This window comes from Carex rostrata, unplaced genomic scaffold (assembly GCF_964058835.1).
Source record: "Carex rostrata unplaced genomic scaffold, lpCarRost1.2 SCAFFOLD_47, whole genome shotgun sequence".
In the NCBI taxonomy this organism is placed as follows: domain Eukaryota; kingdom Viridiplantae; phylum Streptophyta; class Magnoliopsida; order Poales; family Cyperaceae; genus Carex; species Carex rostrata.
Window position 1 is genome coordinate 55,001 of NW_027601215.1, and position 5,000 is coordinate 60,000.

Genomic DNA, 5,000 nt, shown 5'->3' on the forward strand with positions numbered 1-5,000 from the left:
TTAGCCGCTTCGGCTTGCCGCTGGACTGTTTTCGGGCCTTTTTCACCGACGCTTGGCCGTATCCGCTTAGTTTTCCCCAACGCTTGGCCGCATCCGCTTAGTTTTCCCCCGCTGGACTGTTTTCGGGTCACTTTTGCCCAACGTTAGCGGCTTCCGCTTGCCGCTGGACTGTTTTCGGGCCCTTTTTCACCGACCCTTGGCCGTATCCGCTTAGTTTTCCCCAACGCGTGGCCGCATCCGCTTAGTTTTCCCCCGCTGAACTGTTTTCGGGTCACTTTTGCCCAACGTTAGCCGCTTCCGCTTGCCGCTGGGCTGTTTTCGGGCCAATTTCCACCGACTCTTGGCCGTATCCGCTTAGTTTTCCCCAACGCGTGGCCGCATCCGCTTAGTTTTCCCCCGCTGAACTGTTTTCGGGTCAGTTTTGCCCAACGTTAGCCGCTTCCGCTTGCCGCTGGGCTGTTTTCGGGCCAATTTCCACCGACACTTGGCCGCATCCGCTTAGTTTTCCCCAACGCGTGGCCGCATCCGCTTAGTTTTCCCCCGCTGAACTGTTTTCGGGTCAGTTTTGCCCAACGTTAGCCGCTTCCGCTTGCCGCTGGGCTGTTTTCGGGCCAATTTCCACCGACACTTGGCCGCATCCGCTTAGTTTTCCCCAACGCGTGGCCGCATCCGCTTAGTTTTCCCCCGCTGAACTGTTTTTGGGTCAGTTTTGCCCAACGTTAGCCGCTTCCGCTTGCCGCTGGACTGTTTTCGGGCCAATTTCCACCGACTCTTGGCCGTATCCGCTTAGTTTTCCCCAACGCGTGGCCGCATCCGCTTAGTTTTCCCCCGCTGAACTGTTTTCGGGTCAGTTTTGCCCAACGTTAGCCGCTTCCGCTTGCCGCTGGGCTGTTTTCGGGCCAATTTCCACCGACACTTGGCCGCATCCGCTTAGTTTTCCCCAACGCGTGGCCGCATCCGCTTAGTTTTCCCCCGCTGAACTGTTTTCGGGTCAGTTTTGCCCAACGTTAGCCGCTTCCGCTTGCCGCTGGACTGTTTTCGGGCCAATTTCCACCGACTCTTGGCCGTATCCGCTTAGTTTTCCCCAATGCGTGGCCGAATCCGCTTAGTTTTCCCCCGCTGAACTGTTTTCGGGTCACTTTTGCCCAACGTTAGCCGCTTCCGCTTGCCGCTGGGCTGTTTTCGGGCCAATTTCCACCGACACTTGGCCGCATCCGCTTAGTTTTCCCCCGCTTAACTGTTTTCGGGTCACTTTTCCCCAACGTTAGCCGCTTCCGCTTGCCGCTGGGCTGTTTTCGGGCCATTTTTCCCCAACACTTGGCCGTATCCGCTTAGTTTTCCCCAACGCGTGGCCGCATCCGCTTAGTTTTCCCCCGCTGAACTGTTTTCGGGTCACTTTTGCCCAACGTTAGCCGCTTCCGCTTGCCGCTGGACTGTTTTCGGGCCAATTTCCACCGACTCTGGGCCGGATCCGCTTAGTTTTCCCCAACGCTTGGCTGCATCCGCTTAATTTTCCCCAGCTGAACTGTTTTCGGGTCACTTTGTCCCAACGTTAGCCGTTTCCGCTTGCCGCTGGACTGTTTTCGGGCCATTTTCCACCGACTCTTGGCCGTATCCGCTTGGTTTTGCCCAACGCTTGGCTGCTTCCGCATAATTTCCCCCAGCTGAACTGTTTTCGGGTCACTTTTGCCCAACGTTAGCCGTTTCCGCTTGCCGCTGGACTGTTTTCGGGCCATTTTTCACCGTCACTTGGCCGTATCCGCTTAGTTTTCGCCAACAATTGGCTGCATCCGCTTAATTTTCCAAGCTATACTGCTTTCGGGTCAGTTTTGCCCAACGTTAGCCGCTTCCGCTTGCCGCTGGGCTGTTTTCGGGCCATTTTCCACCCACGCTGGCACCGACGGGGCCATGTACACCCACGCGCGTGTACATGAGGGGGCACCCATTTTTGAAAACCTTGCCCCCCTATAGGGGAATATGCATTTTGAGGCTCTAGCCACGCCCAGGGTTACCACCCCCTGAAAATCCCCCAAGTCAAAATCACCCATGTAAAATATTCAAAAAAATCTCAAAAAATCACAAAAAATTTATAAAATCAAATAAATTCAAAAAAAAAAAAAATTTCAAAAATTCAAAAAAAATTCAAAAAATTCAAAAAAATTCAAAAAAATTCAAAAAATTCAAAAAAAAAAAAAAGTCCAAAAACCCAAAAAAACTTCAAAAATTTCAAAAATTCAAAATAATTTCAAAAAAATTTCAAAAATTTGCCCCGCTGAACTGTTTTCGGGTCAGTTTTGCCCAACGTTAGCCGCTTCCGCTTGCCGCTGGACTGTTTTTGGGCCAATTTCCACCGACTCTTGGCCGTATCCGCTTAGTTTTCCCCAACGCGTGGCCGCATCCGCTTAGTTTTCCCCCGCTGAACTGTTTTCGGGTCACTTTTGCCCAACGTTAGCCGCTTCCGCTTGCCGCTGGGCTGTTTTCGGGCCAATTTCCACCGACACTTGGCCGCATCCGCTTAGTTTTCCCCAACGCGTGGCCGCATCCGCTTAGTTTTCCCCCGCTGAACTGTTTTCGGGTCAGTTTTGCCCAACGTTAGCCGCTTCCGCTTGCCGCTGGACTGTTTTCGGGCCAATTTCCACCGACTCTTGGCCGTATCCGCTTAGTTTTCCCCAACGCGTGGCCGCATCCGGTTAGTTTTCCCCCGCTGAACTGTTTTCGGGTCACTTTTGCCCAACGTTAGCCGCTTCCGCTTGCCGCTGGGCTGTTTTCGGGCCAATTTCCACCGACACTTGGCCGCATCCGCTTAGTTTTCCCCCGCTTAACTGTTTTCGGGTCACTTTTCCCCAACGTTAGCCGCTTCCGCTTGCCGCTGGGCTGTTTTCGGGCCATTTTTCCCCAACACTTGGCCGTATCCGCTTAGTTTTCCCCAACGCGTGGCCGCATCCGCTTAGTTTTCCCCCGCTGAACTGTTTTCGGGTCACTTTTGCCCAACGTTAGCCGCTTCCGCTTGCCGCTGGACTGTTTTCGGGCCAATTTCCACCGACTCTGGGCCGGATCCGCTTAGTTTTCCCCAACGCTTGGCTGCATCCGCTTAATTTTCCCCAGCTGAACTGTTTTCGGGTCACTTTGTCCCAACGTTAGCCGTTTCCGCTTGCCGCTGGACTGTTTTCGGGCCATTTTCCACCGACTCTTGGCCGTATCCGCTTGGTTTTGCCCAACGCTTGGCTGCTTCCGCATAATTTCCCCCAGCTGAACTGTTTTCGGGTCACTTTTGCCCAACGTTAGCCGTTTCCGCTTGCCGCTGGACTGTTTTCGGGCCATTTTTCACCGTCACTTGGCCGTATCCGCTTAGTTTTCGCCAACAATTGGCTGCATCCGCTTAATTTTCCAAGCTATACTGCTTTCGGGTCAGTTTTGCCCAACGTTAGCCGCTTCCGCTTGCCGCTGGGCTGTTTTCGGGCCATTTTCCACCCACGCTGGCACCGACGGGGCCATGTACACCCACGCGCGTGTACATGAGGGGGCACCCATTTTTGAAAACCTTGCCCCCCTATAGGGGAATATGCATTTTGAGGCTCTAGCCACGCCCAGGGTTACCACCCCCTGAAAATCCCCCAAGTCAAAATCACCCATGTAAAATATTCAAAAAAATCTCAAAAAATCACAAAAAATTTATAAAATCAAATAAATTCAAAAAAAAAAAAAAAATTTCAAAAATTCAAAAAAAATTCAAAAAATTCAAAAAAATTCAAAAAAATTCAAAAAATTCAAAAATTCAAAAAAAGTCCAAAAACCCAAAAAAACTTCAAAAATTTCAAAAATTCAAAAAAATTTCAAAAAAAATTTCAAAAATTTGCCCCGCTGAACTGTTTTCGGGCCAGTTTTGCCCAACGTTAGCCGCTTCCGCTTGCCGCTGGACTGTTTTCGGGCCAATTTCCACCGACTCTTGGCCGTATCCGCTTAGTTTTCCCCAACGCGTGGCCGCATCCGCTTAGTTTTCCCCCGCTGAACTGTTTTCGGGTCACTTTTGCCCAACGTTAGCCGCTTCCGCTTGCCGCTGGGCTGTTTTCGGGCCAATTTCCACCGACACTTGGCCGCATCCGCTTAGTTTTCCCCCGCTTAACTGTTTTCGGGTCACTTTTCCCCAACGTTAGCCGCTTCCGCTTGCCGCTGGGCTGTTTTCGGGCCATTTTTCCCCAACACTTGGCCGTATCCGCTTAGTTTTCCCCAACGCGTGGCCGCATCCGCTTAGTTTTCCCCCGCTGAACTGTTTTCGGGTCACTTTTGCCCAACGTTAGCCGCTTCCGCTTGCCGCTGGACTGTTTTCGGGCCAATTTCCACCGACTCTGGGCCGGATCCGCTTTGTTTTCCCCAACGCGTGGCCGCATCCGCTTAGTTTTCCCCCGCTTAACTGTTTTCGGGTCACTTTTCCCCAACGTTAGCCGCTTCCGCTTGCCGCTGGGCTGTTTTCGGGCCAATTTCCACCGACTCTTGGCCGGATCCGCTTAATTTTCCCCAGCTGAACTGTTTTCGGGTCATTTTAGCCCGACGGGGGCACCGACGGGACTGTTTTCGGGCCATTTTGCACCGACGCTTGGCCGCATGCGCTTAGTTTTGGGGCCATTTTTCACTGACGGCTGGCCGCATCCGCTTAGTTGCCCCCGCTTGGCTGATTTTTGCGCCGTTTTTTTTGTTGAACTTCAGGTTTCAAACTTCCAATTTTTTTCCAAACTGCAGATTTCATATTTTATATTTTTTATAAATTTGAACTTTTTCAAAATATCAAAAAAGTATTACAATATCCATAATTTGGATCGCGTACAATCCGGAAGTTTGAGAAATGGTCCACACCGGGTGTGAACCATCCAATCCGAAAAAAGTGGGAATTTTTACAAGCCGGAAAAACTGGAGTTTCAATGGCTCTTTGGACGGTTGTAATTCATTTGGACCAAAAATTGTCCAACCCACTTGCATAAGATCCGAAATTGTACAACCCAATT